Below are 23,646 nucleotides of genomic sequence, written 5' to 3'. Positions count from 1 at the left end.
CCACTGAGCTAAATCCCCGTCCCTTAAATGGCTCCTGAATAATTATAGCCAAATATGGTAGGTATTGCAATGTATTTCTTCTCTAGAAGAACTCTAGCCTGCCATGCAGGAGTGAGTTTCAGAGTAAACTACTACACTGTATTTTCATTTTAAAATAATCATGGACTTTTCTTGTAGTTAGCACTGCAAGTCTATTTTTTGTCCTTGTGTCTGCTGACCCTCTCTAGACTTACCTTTCTTTTGCCGAAACAGGTCCCCTCTCTTGGAGCTGGTTTTACCACTCCAGACTGCTTTGTTCTTTTCTCTGCATTGTCTTCAGTTTCTCTATGGTTTTTAGTTTTCCTGTCAGGTCTTTCTTGATTCCAACAGCTCTTTTTCCTTTGCTCTTCACTAAGCTGTTGTTTTCTAGGTGTCTAGATTGCAGGCCTTCCTTGGAGAGCCTATGTTCTGTTGCTACAGTTTTCTCTTTCTAGCCCTTCCTTGGAGACCCTATGTTCTGTTGCTACAGTTTTCTCTATTTTGTTTTTTTTGTTTTTGTTTTTTTTGATAATAGTAAATGATAGGCTTGGTTCATTTTTTGTTGCTATCACAAAACCTGAAGCTGAGTGTTTTATATAGAAAAGAGATTTATTTAGCTTACATGTTTATAGTTTTGGAGATTTAAAACCATGGCATCCTCATATGTGGAATCTATTGAGGGCCTAATGGCAGATGGCATCACAAAATGAGAACAAGAGATCACATGGCAAGAAAGGAAGCAAGAGACAATAGAGGGGTCATGCTCACTTTTTTTTTAATAGAAACTCAGTGTCATGGGAACCAACCAACTCCTACCAGGCTTGATTTACTCCCACATGACAGCATTAGTCCATTCATGTGAGTAGAGTTCCTATAACCTAATTACCTTCTTCCAGGTCCCATCTCTTAAGGATTCTACACCCCAGGATGGCCACACTGGGAACCAAACTTCCAGCACATAAAACTTTTGGGAAACAATCTTGACAATAGTATTCCAGGACTGGTCCTCAAAGTTAATGTCTACCCAGTTCAAAATGCACTCACTTTATGCCCAGAGTTCCAAAAGCCTTAAATTGTTTAGCTTCAATTCAAAACTCCAAGACCAAAGTTTTATGTGAAACTTAAAGCAAACTCCATCTAGCTGTAGCCCTGTAAAATTGAAAACAAGTTACATGTGTCTTAGCTACAATGGTGGAACAGACAAAGGGTAAACATTCCCAGACATAACTGAAAAGGAGAGTCCCTCTCTGCCTCCAACCTCCAGCAGGACTGAAACCCTATCAGGCAGACATTGGATCTTAAACTCCAAATTTGGCATCCTGTAAGTTCTGGGGCAGAGGATCGGCTCTAGGGACTTAAGAAACCCTGCCCCTCTAGCTTGCTGGGCTCAGCTGACATGTTGATCTCATAGTTTAGATGATTATTCCTATGACTTTTCTCAGCCTGGGGTTGCATGCTGACAGTGGCTTTACATTTCTGGTCCTGGCTGCAGCTTTACACCTGTAGCAGGCCTCACTGTCTGGCCTCCAAGCCTTCTTTAAAATCTCTATGGAAGCCACCATACCCTACAACTCTTGCATTCTGCTCTCTTGCAGAATTAGCACCATGTGAACACCACCAAGGTCCCTTTGCACTCTTCAGAGCAGTGGCATGAGTGATGCCTCGATATGCCTCAGCTACAGCTGTAGCAGCTACATAATACTTCTCCATAAAGAATGGTACATGATCCCAAAATGGCCCTGGGCAGTGAACAAGTGGAGAATGAATTGGATCTTCCAAAACAATTCTCTGAAAGACCTGTGAGCCTGTGATGGGAAGAGTAGCTTGCAGATTTCTTAGAATCCTAATGCACAACATCTGGCTTCATTGATGCAAGTTGTCACTGGACTGCATACACCCTTGTACTATTTTTCCCTAATCAACCTGCACATTTTCCAAGTTCTTCCACTCTGATTCCTTTTGCCCCTCAAATCTGAGGATAAGTGGTTAAAGTACCAAATAGCCTGATAACGTTTTTTTAGAAAGAAATTTTCTCCATCAAATATGTTAGTCTGTCAGCGTTGAGTTCCACCATCTACAAAAACTTCAGCCATGGACATAATGCAGCCAACTTCTTTGCCACTTCCTAACAATAGACTCTAATTTCTAATAAGATACTTGTCATTTCCATCTGAAGCCTTGTTCACATGGCCTTTACTGTCTTCATTTGTATCAGTATTCTGGTCATGACCACTCAGCCAATATCTAATGAATGCTAACTCTTCCTTAGTCTTCTCATCTGAGCCCTCACCAGCTTTGCTCATAAAGCTTAAGTGACTATAAAACTGTGAGACTTTCTGAACTTTCTGTTATGTTTCTTTGGTGTACTTATCAATCTTTATATTATGTCTTAATTGATAGAGCTCTATAGGAAGACTTGAAATCAAGTAACATATGTCCTCAAAATTTGTTCTTTTTCCCAGATTACTTTGTATATCCTGAATCCTTTAAATTTTCACATAAAGTTTTAAATGAGTTTTTTTAAAAAAAAACCAAAAACCTTATTATCCCAAGATAGAGATCAGGAGGAGAATTGACTTTTTATTTTTATTTTTTAACAATATTTTCTCATTCTCTGAATGTGGCATATCTCTTTGTCTTATGAAAAAAAAAGTTTCGTAATCAAGAGACTATCAATAGTTACTACACTGTGTATTGTTATCTTCAAAGTGGTTACTCGGTACAAGATATAAACCAAAAAGATTTCTTACAAAAAAGAAACAAATAATAACACAAATTTTCTTTTCAATGAACAAAGATAAACTATTAGTATAAATGAAACAAAGCATATAGCAATATTTTTAAAACAATGGAATATTTAATTTGGGGAAGCATTTTAACTTCTTGCTATTTCCTATTTATCTCTCTTCTATTTTGATGTGTGTGTGTGTGTGTGTGTGTGTGTGTGTGTGTGTATGGTTGTTCTCACGTAAGAGAAACCATGTGAGAGAGAGCCCATTGCTATGAGATCAGGAAGATGGCAAAGTGGTGAGTAGCAGAGAGAGGGCCTCTCTGAGGCTTGTTGAAAATTGAACCCCACTGGGAGAGCAAAAATGCAGCTGCCTACAGTAATTGATGAGTTGTTGGGACCAGCATTTCCTACCTAACCAGACTGCTATGGGGTAAGGGCAGTTCAAACCTGCAGAAGCACTTGTGTAGAGTTCAAACCCACAGGAGGTCAGGGAGCTCAATTCCAGCCTTGCAGCCAAAAACCAGCCTGAATATCAGTGGACTACTGTGGGCTCACTGAGATTAACCGACTTGATTCTGCACTCTGCTGCCTATGTTATATATCAGCAACAGCAGAGACACGCCTCAAAGGGGCCCCTTTTTTCTTTTATTTCTCTTCTCTTCTTCATCTCTTTTCTTGTTCCTGTTTTTGTCCTATTCTTTTTTTCTTGATTGTTTTTATTTTTATGGGAACATGAATACAGTTTCTAGTTTTCCTGTTGCTGTTAGTTTGTTCTGCTCTTCGTTTTGTTCCTTCTTTCTTTTTCTCCTGTCCTCACCAGTTTCCCAAATTTTGCATGATCTTCCTGTGTCCTCTAGCCCCATTTTTAACCTTTCCCTCTCCTTCTTTTTCTCTATCCCCCCCAACTCTGTCTAAATCTTCTTCCTGGAGGGTAAATCCACTATATTAAAGGGCTTATTTACTGCAAACATATTTCTGGTTGGTCCTTGATTTTGATATATAACCACAAGTCCAGTTCATGTGGTTAAAGGTGACAGATTAATAGCTAACACACTTTATCATTTTCTAAGCTGTGTTTGATGCTATTGTTGATGCTGATTATATTACTTTGGCCAAGGTAATGTGATTGTTTTTGGCAGTGGTTCTTCCTGGGTACACTGAGACTGAGATTGTCTAAGGGTCATTACAAACTCAAAACCCAAGGGCACACCCTATACCTGGAAGACATCTCTGAGTAGTCATCCCCTATGGGTTCTAAATACGGGCAATAAGATACTCACTGTAAACAATATACAAGCATCAAGTGAGGAATTAGATGAAAAACATTAACAACAACAACAAAATAGAAATAGGAAGATACCTAAACAAGATCAAACCCAAACTTCCAGATCACCAAAAGCAAATCCAGGCAGGGGTCAAAGAGATGAAGCAATCCAAAAGGCAACAATCTTGATCCCTGAACTGGTAACAAGATAATGAAAGAGGCTCTGGAAAAAATGAAATCAGAAATAATTTCTCAGAAAACAAGAGATGGTGACCATAATGAAAGATATGATTAATCATAGAGAAGATACAGATAAAAAAATAGAGGAGCTGAGGAAAATGATAGAATCCATGAATACCCAACATAGGAAAAGAATTGGAAAACATAAAAACATCCAAGCCAATATCCAACAAATTAAAAATTCCATTGAAAGTTTCTGCCGCAGAATAAATAAATGTCACAACAAAATTTCAGATATAGAAGACAGGATAGGGGTTTAGTGCACATGAAAAGAAAGGTTTCTTAAAAATCACAAAGGACTATGCAAAATCAACAGCTACTAGATGATGCAAAAAAAGAATAACATCATTGATTGGAATCAATGAAGAAGTAGGAGATAGCACAAAAGACAAATTTTTCACAGAAGTAATCTCAGAAAACTTACCAAACAGGAAAAAAGAATTTATCATTAAGGTAAGTGAGGCATATAGGACTCCAACTAGCCATGATAAAATCTACATCTAAGCATATAATAGTCAAGATTCCAAAAATCCAACACAAGAACAAAATATTAAAAGCAGTTAGAAAAAAGAAATCACATACAAAGGAAAACCCATTAGAATCACATCAGACTTGTCAACATAAACCCTCAAGTCAAGGAGAGCCTGGAGTGAAATATTTCAAGCCCTAAAAGAAAACAACCTTCAATCCAGATTGATGTATCCTGCAAAACTATCTTTCAAAATCAATGGAGAAATAAGATACTTTTATGACAAAGGACACCTGAGGAACTTCATGAATAACAAACCAGCACTCCAAAACATTCTAAACAATATCCTAGGAAAAGACAATGAGGGTAACAATGCCATGAAGCCCAACAGAAGGAATCCATCAGGAAAGACAAGAAATTAAAGGCAAGGTGAGGGGGAATCCAACAACAGGAAAAGATCATGACAAAGATAAGTCAATACATACCAGTTATAACTATCAATGTTAATGGTCTGAACTAACCAATCAAAAGAAATAGACTGGCAGAATGGATCAAGAGGCAAGATCCAACAATATGCTCCATACAAGAAACACAATTTAAAAAAATTCATAGACTGAAAGTCAAAGGGTGGAAAACAATACTCCCAAAGAAAAGCAAGGGTAGCTATGGTATTTGCAGACAAAATAGTTTGCAGACCAAGACTAAGAGAGACGAAGGTCACTACATCCTTGTAAAGGGAATAATCCAAGAAGAGATGACAATCATAAATACATATACACCAAATACTAGTGAACCCAACTATATAAAATATTAATAGACATGAAAAATCAAATAGACAATAATGCAATAGTAGTAGGGTACCTCAATTCCCCACTATCACAGATCAACTAGACAAAAAAATCAACAATGAAATACTAGAACTCAACCAATTTCTTGAACAAATAGACTTGATAGATGTTTTCAGAGTGTTCCACCTGAGAAAATCAGAATACACATTCTTTTTAGTTGCATACAGGTCATTCTCCAAAATAGACCACATATTTGCTATGAAACATGTTTAAGTAAATGCAAAGGAATTGAAGTTATCCCTTGTATACTATCAGATCATAGTGCAATGAAATTGGAGATCAGTAACAAAAGAAACCACAAAAACTTCATGAACACATGGAAATTGAATAATACCCTCCTGAACAACCAGTGGTTCACAGAGGTATGTAAAGAAGAAATTAGTTTCTACAATTAAAAAAGTGCCAATACACATATCAGAATTTATAGGACACAGTGAAAGTCTTAAAAGAGAAATTCATGGCAGTGAATACCCATATTAGGAAAACAGAGTGAGCGCAAATAAAAAAACCTAATGCTAAACCTCAAGCTTCTAGAAAAAGAAGAGAAAGACAAACCCAAAGCTCATACAAGGGACATTAAATTATAAAGATCAGAGCAGAAATCAATGCAATGAAGACTAAGAGAATAATACAAAAAAATCAGTGAAGCAAATGGTTCTTCAAAATAATAATGAAAATTGACACTCAGCCAACTTTATCAAAAAAAGGAAAAAATGGCCCAAATGCATGCAAATAAGAATAGAAGGGTGAAATTACAACAGATCCAGAAAAAATCCAGAGGATCATCTACTCTTGAGAACCTGTACTCCCATAAGATGGAAAACACTGAAGAAACAAATTTCTAGGTACATATGAATTACCAGTGTTTACCAGAAAAGATAATAAAAATTCTAAACAACCCAATGTCAATCAATGAAACAAAACATAATTAAAAACTTCCCAATAAGGAAGAGCTCAGGTCCTGATGGCTTCACTGCTGAATAATTCTACAAAACATTTAGAGAAGAACTATTGTCACTACTGTTTAAACTCTTCAATAAAATTAAAAGAGAAGTAATACTCCCAAATTCATTCCTGGAAGCAAACATCACCTTGATCCCAAAAGCAGAGAAACATTCAACCAGAAAAGAGAATTATAGGCCAATCTCCTTAACAAATACATGCAAAAATCCTCAATAAGATACTGGCAAACAATGCAAAAGATCATCAAGAAGATCATACACCCTGACCAAGTAGGATTCATCACAGGGATGGAGGAATGGTGCAACATATGCAAATCAATAATTGTAATACACTATATCAACAGACCAAAGGACAAAAACCATATGATCATCTCAATAAATGCAGAAAAAGCATTCAACAAAATCCAACACCCATTCATAAAAAAAAAAAACTACAGAAAATTGGAATATATGGTCTTTATTTCAATCTGATAAAGGACATCTATGAAAAACCAACAGCTGATATCATACTAAATGGTCAAAATTTGAAATCTTTCATGCTATAATCAAGAACAAGGCAAGGGTGTCCACTATCACCACTCCTGTTCAATAGTTCTGAAAACAGCCACAGCAATTAGACAAGAGAAAGAAATAAAACAAAGGGAAGGAAGAAGTTAAATTGTCATTATTTGCAGATGACATGATACTCTATATAGAAGACCCCAAGAACTCCACCAAAAGTCTTCTAGACTTAATAACCAAATCCAGTAGAGAAGCTGGCTACAAGGTCAAAACTCAATACTCAATAGCCTTTCTGTACATGAATAACAGACTCACTGAGAGAGGAACTGGAGAAAAAACTCCTTTCACAATAGCATCCAAAACACTGAAATACTTATGCATCAATCTAATGATAGAAGTAAAAGACTGCTACTCTGAAAATTATTACACTCTGAAAAAAGAGATCAACAAGGATATCAGAAAATGGAAAGACATCACGCATTCTTACATAGGAAGAACCAATATAGTGAAAATGGCCATACTTCCAAAATAGCTATATAGATTCAATGCAATCCCAATTGAAATTCCAACAGCATATTTCACAGAACTTGAGAAAACAATCCAAAAATTCCTTTGGAACCAGAAGAGACCTAGAATAATAACAAAAGCAATTCTAGGCAACAAAGACAGGGAGTATCACAATCTTCAACTTGAAACTACTACAAAGACACTGTGATAAAAACAGAGTGGTACTGGCAAAGAAACAGACCTAAGAATCAGTGAAACAGACTAGAAGATGTAGAAATAACTGCAGAAATACTAAGCCTCCTCACTTTTGGCAAAGGAGCCAAACACCCTCACTGGAGGAAAGATAGCCTCGTTCATAAATGGAGCTGGAAAAATTGGGCTTCACTTTGCCAAAGATTAAAACTAGACCCATCTCTCACCATGCAGTAAACTAAAATTGACTTGGATCAAAGATCTAAATATTAAAATAGAAACACTAAACCTACTAGAAGATAGATTAGGTAGAACTCTTGAAGACATTGGTGTAGGAAAAGACTTTATGAACAAAACCTCAGTTGCATGGGAACTAGCACAAAGAATCAACAACTGGGATCTCATATTATTAAAAGCTTCTGCACAGCAAGAGAAACTACCAACAGAGTGAAGATAAAACTCACAATATGGGAAAAAAATTTTATCAACTCTTCCTCAGACAAAGGTCTACTGTCTAGAATATATAAAGCACTTTAAAAAAATCAAACCTCCCAAATTTAAAGACCCAATCCAAAAATGGGCATCTGAAATGAACAGATATTTCTCAGCTGAAGTAGAAAGAGCAAGTAAACATGAAAAAGTGTTCAACATTACGATCATTTGTGAGAAAACAAATGAAAACAATGCTGAGATTCCACCTCACCCCAGAAAGAGTGGTTGCTATCAAGAAATCAACCAATAACAAATGCTGGCCAGGTTGTGGGGGAAAAGGAACACTTCTCCACTGTTGGTGGGAGTGCATCTATTGTGGAAAACAGTATGGAGATTCCTCTAAAAACTAGGATTAGAGTTTTCATTTGAACCAGCTATTCCCCTGCTGGGTATCTTCCCAAAAGAAAAGCATCATACCACAGTGCTGTATAAGCACCCATGTTTATAGTGGCACAGTTTGTTATAGCTAAATCTTGGAAACAGCCCAAATGTCCATCAACTGGTGACTAGATAAAGAAGATGTGTTTTTTAAAAATAAAATAGAGTACTACTCAGACATAAAGAATGATACACTAGAGACATTTATAGCTAAATGGATGCACATTGAGGCCATACTCTTAAGTGAAATAAATACAACACACATGTGTAAATAACAAATACTTCCTGTGGTGTGAGGAACTGGAAGTGTAAATGAGGACCAAAATATATAGTAGATAATGTGAAATAGGAAGAAAAAGTCCAAAGGGGAAGTGGACACTGTGTGTGTGGGGGTATGTGGAAAGGTAAGAAGGGAAAGAAAAAATGGAAACATAGTTTTTTGTAAATAGGGAGGGGTTGTGGGTAAAAAGAGAAGGGGAGGAATGGGGAAAAAATAAGAACCAAGATATATCATGTACATGTACAAATTCCCAATGATGAATGTGATCATAATGTATACCTAAAATGTGTCAGTAAACTTAATGAATAAGAAAAGAGAGAGGAGCCATGAGATATTTAAGCTTACGTGTCTGCTTTATTTCACTAACATTATAGTTTTAAGTTGCATCCATTCACCTACATTTAGGTCTTCTATTTGTCTAGGCAGTATATTTTTCTAAGTTCCCATTGTATATATATTAAGTATCTGAAGTCTGTTCCTAAATATTTTTAGAATTCTTCTGTGTCACTTCTTGATTGCTGCTAGGATGGAAAATACAAATTTTAAATTATTAAACACAGTATAACAGGACACCATATACTAGTTGGCTTAAACAACAAACATTAACTTTTCAGTACTGGAATTGGGTAGTTTAAAATCAAGGTACCTGTGTGTTATGGTTTATATGTCAATGTCCTCTGAAAGCCTCATGTGCTCAGAGGTGGAGGCTTATGGAAGGTGACTGGATCATGGAGACACTACAGCTGGCTTGGTGTTGGGAGGAGTGGCCTGGTTGGAAGAGTCATACCACCCTATTTCCTCCCTTCACTTTCTGCTTCCTGTTTGCCATGAGGTGAGCACCTTCTCCTCTCCTCAGACCCTTCCACCATGCTGTTGACCATGCAAAGACAAACTTCTAAAATGTGAGCCAAAATAAAACTCTCCTCCTTTAAGTTGTGGGTATTGGGTATTTTGTTCCATTGATTAGGAAAGTGACAAAGACACTGCATCCAGTTCGAGTGTGTGTTGAGGGCACTCTTCCTGTATTCAAAATGGCTATCTTGTATCCCTGCATGTCTGAGAGAGAAATAATCTGTCATGTGTGTTTTATAAGGCTACTCACCCCATTAACGAGATCTCTAAATTACCTTCCAAAGACCTGACCTCCTGATGCTATCATGTTGAGTGTTAGGAATTCAATATATAAATTTGGAAAGACACAAGTGTTTAGTCCATAATACCTATCTTATTATGTAACCTTGCTAATGTCACTTACTTTTAGTAGATAGATTATAGGTTTCTTAGAATTTTCCATATACCACCTTCATTAAGGAGATAGTTTCACATTTTCTTTATACTCCTTTCTTTCTCTCTTTACTTCTTTTCTTTCTTTCTTTGTGTTTGTGTTGTGTAATGAATACTTTAATTGTGGGGAGTTGATATATGTACATATTTTATCTTAATGCTTTTTAGTTTCCCTTCTTCTCTCTTTTCCCTTCCCTCTGTTTCTAAGTCCCCTTCCCCTTCCATTTGTAAAAGATCTATGTTCCCATTTCCTAATATCTATCTTTCATTTCACTCTTTAAATTATTTATCCTTTTGGTTTCTTATATAAGAGAAACCAAGCAATGTTTAAGCTTGTGTGTCTGTTTTATTTCATGTAGCATTATGGTCTCAAAGTGCATATGTTTTCCCAGAAATCAAGTCTATCAAGTCTATCCTTCTTGGGAAGATATCCAAAATAGAAATAGTTGAGTTGAGTGGTATTTCTGGTTTCTACTTTTTTAGGAAACTTCATATTAATATTTGTAGTGGTTGTACAAGTTTACATTATCACCAGTAATATAGAAGGATTCCCTTTTTGCTCATAGCCTCACCAGTATTTTTTTTGTTTTTTAAGTTTGTGATAATAGCCATTTTTTCTGGGGTAAGATGGAATCTGTGTTGTTTTAATTTGCATTTTTCTAATTGCCAAAGATATTCAACATTTTTTCAGGTACTTATTGGCCATTTATACCTCTTCTCAAGTGTCTATTTGTTTCAATTAACCATTTTTAAATTGGGTCTTTTATTTTGAGGTGATTTTTTTTTAATTCTTTATAAATTCTAGACATTAGTCTTCTTTCTGAGGACTAGCTGGCCATTTTCCCCCATTCTGTAGGTTGTTGCTTCTCTCTGTTATCTCTCTGTTACTTATATCCTGTACTACAAAGATGCTTTTTCATTTGGCGTAATCCTGTTTGTTGATTCTTAGTGTTATTTTTTGTGCAATTGTGGATCTATTAAGAGAGCACTTGCCTATGCCTGTATTTTCAAGTTTTCTCCATTTTTATCTTCCAGCAGATTGTTTCTGTTTTAATATTTAGGTATTTGATCAATTTTTGTTTTATTTTCATGCATGGTGAGAGATATGGATCTAGATTAAATTTTCTTCATGTGGATAACCAGTTTTTCTGGTACTCTTTGTTGAAGAGGCTATCTTTTCTCCAGCAGATGTTTTTGGAACCTTTGTCAAAGAGTAGATGTCTGAGTGTGTCTGGGGTTATTTCTGTATCATCTGTTCTGTTCCATTGATCCAGATGTCTGTTTTTGTGCCATTATCATGCTGTTTTTATCACTATCTTTTAGCTCGAAATCTGAGGTTGTGGTTGCCTTCTATTTTTTATCTTTTTTGCCTAGGATTGTTTTGCTCTTCTGAATTTCTTCTGGATTCACATAGATTTTTCGATTTTGTTTTTAGTTCTGTGAAGAATGCTTTTGTATTTTGATTGAAATTACCTTAAAAATATATCTTAGTTTTGGTAATATGACCATTTTAATAATATAATTTGCCTACCCATGAACAAGGTATGTTTTTCCATTTTCCAATGTCCACTTTAATCTCCTTTTGTCAGAGCACTGTAGTTTTCAGTTTAGAAGTCTTTCATGTCCTCTTCACTTACCTGGATATTTAATTTTTGAAGATTTTGTGAATGGTGTTGTTAATTTCTTTCTCAACATGTTTATTGTTGGTATATAAGAATGGTATTGATTTTTGTGTTCATTTTGTATCCTGCTACTTTGTTGACTTTTAAAAAATTTTTTGGTGTACAAGAATGTAATTGATTTTTGTTTGTGTGTGTGTTGATTTTGTATCCTGATACTTTGCTGATTTTTTAAATTAGTTCTAGGACTCTTTTGGTGGAATTTTTTGAGACATCCATGTAAAGGATCATGTCATCTATGAATAAGGATAGTTTTACTTCTTCCTTTCCAATATGTAGCCCTTATTATTTCATTGTTTTGCATGATAACTCTGGCTTACATTTCATGTACTTATATTGAACAAGAGTGGTATGAAAGGACAACCTTGTCTTGTTCCTGATCTCAGTGGAAAAGTTTTCAGTTTTTCCTCATTTAGTATGATGCTGGAAGTAGGTTTGTCAATAATGGCTTTTGTCAGGTTAAGAAATCGCCCTTCTGGGCTGGGGATTTAACTAAGTGGTGCCATCACCTGTCTTGCAAGCTTAAGGTCCTGAGTTTGACCCCTGGTACCAAAAAGAAAAAAGAAAAGAAAAGGCCCTTCTATGCCTATTTTCTTCAGGTTTATTTTTATTTTTAAAGGTATCAAAATACCAAAGCATTCTTAACAGAAGTTAAAAAAAATCCAAAAATCTATGTGAATCCAGAAGAAATTCAGAAGAGCAAAACAATCCTGAGCAAAAAGATCAAAAATAGAAGGAAACCACAATCCCAGATTTCCTGTTTTTCTAGGATCTTGAGGTTCATCATTAGGTTTTTTTAGTAGGGACAATTCTATTTTTCTGATGTGAGTATTCATAGCTACAAACATCTCTTTTAGAACTGCTTTCATTGTGTACCAGGGCTCTAGTATTTTGTACTAGCATTATCATTTGACTTTAGGGAATGTTTGATTTCTTCTATTTTTTATTACCCATTGATTACTCAAGGATATATTGTTTAATATCCATATGTTTACAAAATTTCTGTGGTTTCTTTTGTCATTGATTTCTAGTTTTATTGTAGTATGATCTGATAATATACATGGAATTTTTTGTAATTATTTAAGCAAGCTTTATTGCCTAGTATGTGGTCTGTCTTGTTGGAAGTTCCATGTGATGCTAAGAATGTATGTTCTGTTCTTGATGGGTTGAACACTCTATAGATATCTATTAAGTCAGTTTGTCCCAATATGTGGTTCAACTTTTTATTTAATTTTCTTTTATTGGTACATTTTAGGTATAATATAATGACATTCATCATTGGAAATTTGCACCTTTACATAATCTCTCTCTGTTCTTATTTTTTCCCCTTCCCCTGCCCTCTTTTCAACCCTTCCATCCCTCCCTATTTACAAAGACTTTGTTTCCATTTTTTCATTTTCTCATATTCCATTCCCTTCTTTCCTTCCCCCTACCCCTTCTACTTCCCCTTCCCCTTTTCCCCTTTTCTTATTTCACATTATCTATTATAACTTTTAGTCCTTATTTATGCTTTCAGTTTCTCACACTAGAGAAACTATTTGGTATTTACACCTGTGTGTCCTATTTATTTCATTTAAGAGTATCGCCTCAATGTGCACCCATGTAGCTATAAATGCATCTAATTTTTCATTTTTTTGGCTGAGTAGTATTCCATTTTATAAAAAACCCCCACCACACCACATTCTCTTTATCCAGTCTCCAGTGAATGGGCATTTGGACTGTTTCCAAGTTTTAGCTACTACAAATTGTGCTGTTATGAACATGCATGCACATATATCACTGTGGTATGATTCTTTTAATTCTTTGGGGAAGATCCCAAGCAGAGGAATAGCTGGGTCAAATAGGATTTCCAGTCCTAGTTCTTTGAGGTATCTCCATACTGATTTCCACAGTGGTTGCACCAGTCTACACTCCCACCAGCAGTGGAGCAGTGTTCTTCTTTCCCCACAGCCCCACCAGCATTTGTTATTGGTTGATTTCTTGATAGCAGCCATTCTTTCTGAGGTGAGGTAGAATCTCAGTGTTGTTTTCATTTGGATCTCTCAACTGACCAGTGATGTTGAACATTTTTTCATATGTTTATTTGCTATTTCTACTTCTTTGTCTGAGAAATGTCTGTTCATTTCAGATGCCCATTTTTGGATTGAGTCTTTAAATTTGGGAGGTCTGATTTTTTTAAAGTTCTTCTTTGATCCTAGATAGTAGACCTTTGTCTGAGGAACAGCAGGTGAAAATTTTTTCCCACATTGTGGGTTGTGTCTTCACTGTGTTGGTGGTTTCTCTTGTTATGCAGGAGCTCTTTAGTAAGAAGAGATCCCACTTATTGATTGTGCTAGTTCACGGGCAACTGCAGTTTTGTTCCTAAAGTCTTTTCCTACACCAATGTCTTCAAGAGTTCTACCTAACCTTTGTTCCAGCTGGTTCAGCGTTTCTGTTTTAATATTTAGATCTTTAATCCATTTTTTAAATTTTTAGTTTAGTGCATAGTGAGAGATATAGGTCTAGTTTTAATCTTTGGCAAGTTGAAATTCAGTTTTTCCAGCACTATTTATTAAGGAGGCTATCTTTCCTCCAGTGAGGGTGTTTGGCTCCTTTGTGAAGATGAGGTGTGTCTGGAGTTGTTTCTGCATCTTCTAATCTGTTCCATTGATCCTCAGGTCTGTTTCTTTGCCAGTACCATGATGTTTTTATCACAGTAGCTTTGTAGTATAGTTTTAAATTGGAGGTTGTAATACCCCCTGCCATGTCTCTGTTACCTGGTATTGCTTTTGTTATTCTGGGTCTCTTGTTGCCTGCTTTTTATCTTTTGCACTCCACATTGTTTCTCCTCTGTGAGGCCTGTTTGCCATTCTTGTCTTGGAGCCAGCCAATTATGAACTGAAACCTTTACAAACTCACAGAGGAGGCTTCTGGGTCAATGTGCCACCACTCCCAGCCCAGAGGATGATTCTTCCAGGCCAATGTACCAACACTCCCAGCACAGAGGAGGTGAGCTGTGCAGGTGCCAGCAGCACACACACACCCCACCCCCCATAGAAATGAGATGGCATGTAAACAAGCCTCAATACCAGACTTCTGGATTACCTACAGCAACCCCAAAGGGAAATGAGATGGGACACTCTGATACTCAACCACCTGGACTCCCTGAACTGGCAACAAAAGAGGATCTGGAAAAAATGAAATCAGAAATAATTTCTCAGATAACAGAGATTGTGGAAGACATGATTAATAAAGTTAGAGAGAAGCTCAGGAGCATGATGGAATCCCAACATAGGAAACAAATGGAATCCATAAAACAGATGCAAACAGATTTCCAGATGATTAAAAACTCCATTGGAAGTCTATGCAGCAGAATGAGCCAATGTGAGGGCAGAATTTCAGATATCGAAGATAAGATTGCAATTAGTGACCAGGAAAAGAAAAATTGCTTTAAAATTGTAAGGGACTATGAGAAATCAATCCAGCAGCTGCTAGATGATGCAAAGAAGAATAACATAAGATTGACTGAGTCAATGAAGAAACAGGAGAGAGCACAGACAACATTAAAAAACTGTTCACAGAAATAATGGCAGAAAAGTTCCCAAGCAGGGGAAAGAACTTGACATACAGATAAGTGAGGCATGCAGGACTCCAACTAGACTTGATCAAAAAAAATCTACACATAGGCATATAATTGTTAAGATTCCAGAAACCCAACAGAAAAACAAGATTCAACTCTTAATATTTGTTTATTTTTATATCTAATTTATTTATCTATTTGTGAAAGTGAGGTGTTTACATCCTCTACTATGATTGTGTTGATGTTTGATCGATCTTTTATGTCTAGTAATATTTGTTTTATGAAGTTGGTTGCATCAGTATTTGGTGCATATATATTTTCACTTGTTATGTTTTCCTGCTGAATTGTTCCATTTACCAGGATATATTGCCCTTCTTTGTCTCTTCTAGTCAGTATTTGATTGAATTGAAAAGGGTCACTTCTACTTACAGTTTGATGAGTTTTTCTCATGAATGATTGCTGAATATTGTTGAATGATTTTTTAATCTATTGAAATAATCATAGTCTTTTCATTTTTAAAATACCTCATATATTACATATTACATTGGTTGATTTTTGAATACTAAACTATTCTTGTATTCCTGAATATAGTCTACGTGGTTGTATTTTTCACTTTATGGATTACTGGATTTGATTTGCTCAGATTTTGTTAAAGGATTTTTGTGTTTATGTTCCTGAGAAATATTGACCTGAACTTTGCCCTTCTGCTTCTACTTCTACTCCTTCTTTGTTCATTTCTTTTAAAATACTTTCATTAAATTTTTATATTTAGGGCATGTTGATTTCAAAAAACAAATTGGGACACTTTTTTTTTTTTTTGCTATGTTTTGATAGGGTTTGTATAAGATTGATCTTATTTGTTTCCAAAGTATATGATAAAATCCACTAGTACAACTACTGGGCCCCTTAACTTGGAATTTTTTTCTGGGAAAGTTTTGATAACCTATTTAATTTCTTTAATATTTATAGGCTTTTTCATATTTTCCATCTAATCTTGTGTTTGTTTTAATTGTATTTTTTCAAGTAATTTGCTCACTTATCTGAGATGTCAAATTGGTAAAAAGCTATTATATTTTCTTATTATCTTTTTAATATATGTGGGATCTGTGAGGGTAAATTCCTAAGTTCTTACACTGGTAATTTCTGTTCTTTATGACTACAACTTCATAGTTTTGTTAATCTTTTTGGAGAATAAAATTTTGGCCTTGGGGCTGGGGATTTAGCTCAGTGGTTCCAGCACCTGCCTTGCAAGCCCAAGGTCCTGAGTTTGATCCCCAGTACCAAAAAAAAAAAAAAAAAATTTGGCCTTATAAGTTTCTCTGTTTTTTTTTTTTATTTCATGTATTTCTTCTCTTTTGTTAGCACTTTTGGTTTATGTTACTTTCCTTTTGTTAGTTTTTTGAGTCCTAAACTTGGCTTATTGTTTTTTGCCTTTTTTCTAAAATACGTATTTAAAATGATAAATTTCCCTCTAAGTACTGCCTTAACTGCATCCACAAATTTTGATACTTTATCATTCTATTAAAAATAATTTCTCCCCTTCAGCTTTAAGGTATAATTGACAATAAAAATTATATGTATTTATAATATACAAAATGATGTTTTAATATGTATATCATGAAAAGGTTAAATCAAGCTAATTGTCATATCCATCACCTCAATATTTGTTTTTAGTTTTAAGAAGTTTAACATCTCCTCTTTTAGTAATTTCTAAGTATGTAACCCATTAATATTAACTGTACTCACCATCACTTACAGTGAATCTTGAGAACTTTTTTATCTTGATATTTCAGAAATAGTTTCTAGTTTCCCTTATAATTTCTTCTGTGACCCATAAGCTATTAAGAAGGCTGTTGTTTCCTTTTCAAATTTGAGGATTTTCTAATCTCTTAGTAATGATTTCTAATTTAATTTAATTGCAGTCAAAGCACATACTCTATATGATTTTAATAATTTTAAGTTGATTAAAACCTATTACAGATCAGTATTTATTCCATATTAGTAAGCATAACATGTTCACCTGAGAAGAATATGTATTCACACTTGCAAGGTGTATAGTTCTATATAAATCAGTTTGATTAAAGAAGTTCATATTATTATTTAGATCTATCTTTATTATTAAGTACCAAAAACATTCCTCACAGAACTAGAAAAGACAATCCAAAAATTTATATGGCACCAGAAGAGACCCAAAGTAGCAGAAGCAATACTGGATAACAAGAGTAAAGCAGGACGCATCACAATCCTGGGTTTTAAGTTATATTACAAAGATACAGTGACTAAAAAAACCAGCATGATATTGGCACAAAAATGACATCTAGATCAGTGGAACAGAATAGAGGATACAGAAACAACCCCAAGTACCTTAAGTCATCTGATCTTTGTCAAGGGGGACAAAAGCATAATAAGCTAGAGGAAAGATAGCCTCTTTAACACACAATGCTGGGAAAACTTGTTATCCACATGCAGAAGATTGAATCTAGACTCATATCTCTCACTATGTACTAACATAAAATGAAAGTGGATCAACAATGTTAAAACAAAGCGTCTATGGGAAGATAAAATAATAGAACGCTCAAAGACATAAGCACAGGTAAAGACTTTTAAAACAGAACCCAAATTATACAAGAGATAACAGAAGAATCAATAAATGAAATTATATTAAACTAAAAAGCTTCTGCACAGCAAAGGAAATAACCAATAGGTTGAAGAGACCATCTACAGAATGGAAAAACAATTGCCAGCTACTCTTCAGACAAAGAAATAATATCCAGAATATATAAAGAATTCAGAAAAATCAGATCACCCCCAAAATAAAAGACCCAATCAAAAAATGAACAATTGAAATGAATAGACACTTCTCATAAGCACAAAGGCCAAATAAGTACATGAAAAAGTGCTCAACTTTTCTGGCCATCAGAGAAATGCTAATAAAACAACATTGAGATTCCATGTTATACCAGAAAGAAATCAAACAATAAGAGAGAGGCTGAAAGCAAAATGACCATCTTCTACATTGTTTGGGAGATATAAACTAGTATAACCACTATGGAAATAAGTTTGGAGACTCCTCAAAAAACTAAAATTGGAAATTCTATTCAACCCAGCCATTCCCCTTCTAGGTGTCTTCCCCAAAGAGTTAAAGACATCATGCTGCAGTGATAACATGCATGCCCATGTCTATAACAGCACAACTCATATTAGCCAAATCTTGGAAGTGGTCTATATGTCCATAAACAGATGAATGCATAAAGAAAATGTGGTATCGATACACTATAGAGTACTACTCTGCCAAAAAGAAAGATACATTTGTACCAGTTGTAGAAAAATGGATGCACCTTAAGACCATAATGTTAAGTGACATAAATCAGACACACAAGCTTAAATATCACATAGTTCCTCTTATATGAGAAACTCAAAGGATACATCATTTGAAAAACAAAAGACAATAGAAAATAGGGTGATAGATCTTTTGCAAATGAGAAAGGGATCTAGAAATGGAGGAAATGGCAGGAGAGAGAAAAAGGAATAAAAAGAATCAAGGTATGTTATGTATATGTACCTACTCCCTGCAGTGACTGTAATCATTATGTACTGCAAACATGTACTAATAAAAAAACCAGTTGCAGCACATACCATGGCATTAATTCCAATCTATGTTCTCTTTATGAAGGAGAAAAGGAGGAGAAGAAAACACCTTTTGTCTGTGGGCCTGATTTTTAGAACTGACATTTTTCTAATTTACACCAAAATTTTATGTATATGTTTCATAAGTATTAGAGTTAATGATTGAGCTAGTTATGCTAAAATGTATATGCTTGCTAACAAAAACATCAAAAATGCCATCTTATGAAGAAGCAGACAGTGAGATTATGAAGTTTTATTCAATTTAGAAGAACTTAAATTAGACTAGCCCTTCATTGATTGCATCAGAGTTGCTCCAGATGAGAAATATGTGGCCAGCAAGATAAGAACTGAGGATTGTGAAGCATCTACCTGTATAGTTGTAAAACTTACTGATCAGCCTGTAATGGAAGCTTCTTTCCCAGTTCTTGTCCAGTTTTGAATGGGTAAAGGATGAAGATGTTTTATTCTACACCTTCCAGAGGAACCTTCGCTGCCATGATGTATATCAAGCTAATTTTGGGGATAACAAATATAATGAACGTTTTTACACAGAAAAGGACTCAAACTATTTTGCTTTCCTTTATCTTACAAAAGATAGTCGTTTCCTCACCATAAATATTATGACCAAGACCACTTCTGAAGTGTGGTTAATAGATGGCCTGAACCCTTGGGACCCACCAGCACTTATTCAGAAGTGCATACATGGGGTCCTATACTATGTTGAAAACAGAGATGATGAATTATACATTCTTACTAACATTGGAGAGCCTACAGACTTCACACTAATGAGAACAGCAGCTGATACCCCTGCTATTATGAATTGGAATTTATTTTTCACAATGAAGAGAAAAACCAAAGTTGTAGACTTGGACATGTTTAAGAATCACTGTGTTCTCTTCCTGAAGCACACCAATCTACTTTATGTTAATGTGATTGGTCTGGCTGATGATTCAGTTCAGTCTCTAAAACTCCCTCCTTGGACCTGTGGATTCATAATGGATACAAATTCTGACCCTAAGAACTGCCCCTTTCAACTTTGCTCTCTGATACAACCCCCAAAATATTACACATATAAGTTTGCAGAAGGCAAACTCTTTGAGGAAACTGGACATGAAGACCTAATTACAAAGACTAGTCATGTTTTACATCTAGAAGCCAAAAGCAAAGATGGAAAATTTGTGCCACTAAAATTTGGCCAAAATTTGTGACTATTTTTCACAAAACGGACACCAAAGACAGAAGAAACCTCTCTTGGTACAGGTGTATGGAGTTTATGGAATGGATTTGAAAATAAATTTCAGACCTGAAAGGCAGGTCTTGGTGGACAATGGGTGGGTCCTAGCATACTGACATGTTAAGGGAGGTGGTGAGTTAGGCCTCCAGTGGCATGCTGATGGCTGCCTAACTAAAAAGCTCAATGGCCTTGATGACTTAGAGGCTTGCATTAAGACACTTCATGGGCAAGGCTTTTCTCAGCCAAGTCTAACAACCCCGACTGCTTTCAGTGCTGGAGGGGTGCTTGTGGGAGGATTGTGTAATTCTAATCCAGAGCTCCTGAGAGCTATGACTTTAGAGGCACCTTTCTTGGATGTTCTCAATACCATGATGGACACTACTCTTCCTCTGACATTAGAAGATTGGGGGAATCCTTCATCTGATGAAAAACACAAGAGCTACATAAAATGTTACTGTCCCTATGAAAATATTAAACCTCAGCATTATACTTCAATTCACATCACAGCTTATGAAAACAATGAGCGTGTTCCTCTGAAAGGAATTGTGAACTACACAGAGAAGCTCAAGAAAGCTGTCATGGAGTATTCTAAGAACACAGGCAAAGGATATCAGAACCCCAATGTCATTTTAGATTTTCAGCCTGGAGGAAATCATGTGATTGAGGATTCTCAAAAAAAGATTACTGCCCATATTAAATTCCTGTAGGAAGAACTTGGACTTGACAGCACCAGTGTTTTTGAGGATCTTAAGAAATATCTAAAATTCTGAAATGCTACATTCAGCTTGGATTTGGAGATGCACTGAAATACTCCATAGTCTTATTTCCAGTTGGGGTAATAAAAGTGAGATTTGAAGTTATTAGAGAATTTCTTTAAAGTTGCTTATCCATCCAAGTTGTGCCTGGTCTACATCTCACTCGCTTGTCCTGTTCTCTTCCACTAAGGCACATGCCCTTAACCTGGGAAGTTTTCAGATTGTCTCCTTAGAAAGACATGGATAGGGGCCAGGAGGGAACTGGGGCAGCCAAACACCAGACCTCCCTCCAGTCTGAACTTTGTCTATTGTACTAAGGTTTTCTTTGAACAGTTTACAGTCAGTGTCCTTCCTCTTTGCTAGTGAATAATTTTAGTCACTGTGGCAGTGAGTCATCTTCTAGTTTCTGTGACTGCATTTTAAGGAGAAAGAACATTCTTCAAATTGAAATGTGTAGAGTTTTTGAGTAATCTTTGGTCCTGCAGTGTTTCGATTATCTTTTTTTGATGTTATTTAATATTTACATTACAAGTTCCTCCAAGCAACGGTTTTCTTTTAAACATTTTATTATTATTTTAAACATCTGAGAACATTTCCTAAAGCAGTTACATTTAAATGACAGAAATAGTGAGGAATTAGTGAGTATTCATAAAGTTTACCCAGCATCATGCTATATGTGAAGTTAGATAGGAATGCCAGGGTCACCATGTCTTTCATAGAGGTCCTGAGCAAACACTGTACAATATATTGAAGGCACTGGAATAGCAGGCTTGATTGGAAATAAAGCATTTGTCTCTGAATGCTGTTTGCTGATGAAGGAGATTCTTTGTGTTGTATTCAAGGATTAATCCTTCTCCCTTCTCCAGAGAAACACCAGATGTATCAACTTCACTGCATTGGGAGGCAAGATTGTTACTGAGTTTTACTCTCAGTTTTGTAGGAAGACCTAAATTCATTTCCTGTAGATTTAGCAGTGTTGAGTCTCCAAAATTCAGAACCCCCAGAAAAACTGTCTATGCCATCCAGTTCCCTTGTGTACATGCCAGAGTGGCTGTCATTGCTCAAAAGGTAAAACCAGCCCCTGCTGAGGAGCAGCTCATTGGCATGAAGTAGACTTAAATCTTGATACAATTTCAAAGTTGAACTAAGCTGAGTCTTTTGGAACTGTTTTTTCAAAAGAATATTTACATAAACCCAGCCTCTGAGCGAGAGCGAGCGGACAGGTGAGGACTTCAGCCGGGTGGAGCTGGAGCTGCTGCTCCCTGTCCTCACCCAGCCTCCTAGCTATGAGCGGAGCCACACGCGGGCACCTTCAGCAATCCCCCCACCTCACCCCGCCTCTGGCCTCCTGGCTGCATGGGTACCTGGTTCCACACTGCAAAGGCACAGGAGGTCATAAAGGCTATTGTCCTGAGCTTCAGAAGACAGAGCACAAGTGAACAACAGAAAGAAGGCCTCTCTTAGGCTCCTTGATGCAAATTGAAGCCCATTGAAAAAGTGAAGAGAATCTCTGATATAAAGGCACATCAGACTACCGTAGTTGGTAAGTTGGAGGGATCACTACCTCCCATCAGAACCTGGTCTATCTTCAGGAAGGGCAGCTGGAACCTGCAGTAGAAACTTGCAGAGTTCAACCCTGCAGCAGGTCAAGGAACTCAACTAGGGCCTTGCAGCCAAAAGTCAGCCTGAATCTCAGGTGTCTGCTGCTGGCTTGCTGAGACTACTTGACTTAGACCTGCACACTGTGGACCACATTGTCTATTGTGACAGCAGAGACATACCTTAAAGGAGGCCCTTCATTTTTATTTTTTGTTATTTTCAAAATTATTATCTCATTTTTAATTTTTATTTGTTTTTCTACTCTTTTCACATTTTTTCTTTCTTCTTTTTTTTTTTCTTTTCTTTCTTTCTCTCACTCTCTTGCTCTCTCACTCTCCCAGATTGTTTCTCATCACCCTTTTTGTTACTGCTCTGGCCCTAATTTGGATTTCTTCTTTCTTTTACTTTTCCTCTTGTTTTTTTCCTTCTCTTGATCGACATTAGTTTCAAAGGAAAGTAAATTCAGTTTCTAGCCTCCCTATTGCTGTTAGGTTGTTCTGCTCTCATCTTTGTTCCTTCATTCTGTCTTTTCCTCTTGTCTTCAACTGTTTCCTAGAGTTTGCATGATCTTCCTCTGTCCTCTGTCCTCACTACTAATCTTTCCCTATCCTTCTACCTATCTATCCCTCCTTCCCCAACTCCTTCTAAGTCCCCATACTGAAGGGTAAAGTTGCTATAGTGAAGAGTTTATTCACTATAAATATATTTTGTGCTGGTCCTCAATTTTGATTTAATTCACACAGTTAAAGGTGATAGATTAGTAACAACCAAAAATTGTTATTTTCTAAGCTGTGCTTGGTGCTACTGTGTTGCTGATTGTATCACTTGGGCTAAGCTGTTGTGATTGATCTAATTAGTTGTCCTTCCTGGTATAATGAAAATGAGATAGCCTCAGAGCCATTAGAGACTAAAAACCTAAAGACCACCTATATCTGGAAGACACCTCTGAGAAGAAATCATTCTGTAGGGTTCTAAATACAAGCAACAAAGATACTTACAATAAGCAATATCAAAGTATCAACCCAGG

The 23,646-nt window shown here is 36.0% G+C and overlaps 1 pseudogene; it reads left to right on the top strand.

Moving 5' to 3' along the window:
- The first annotated feature begins 1,206 nt into the window (after positions 1-1,206).
- LOC101699024 (prolyl endopeptidase-like pseudogene) lies at positions 1,207-22,750 on the top strand (annotated as a pseudogene).
- Positions 22,751-23,646: the final 896 nt, after the last annotated feature.

This window comes from Heterocephalus glaber, unplaced genomic scaffold, assembly GCF_053883595.1.
Source record: "Heterocephalus glaber isolate CG9 unplaced genomic scaffold, H.glaber_assembly_v1.0 deba00000122, whole genome shotgun sequence".
Lineage (NCBI taxonomy): Eukaryota > Metazoa > Chordata > Mammalia > Rodentia > Bathyergidae > Heterocephalus > Heterocephalus glaber.
The sequence above is the reverse complement of the archived record's forward strand: the minus strand, read 5'-3'. Positions and strand labels throughout refer to the sequence as shown.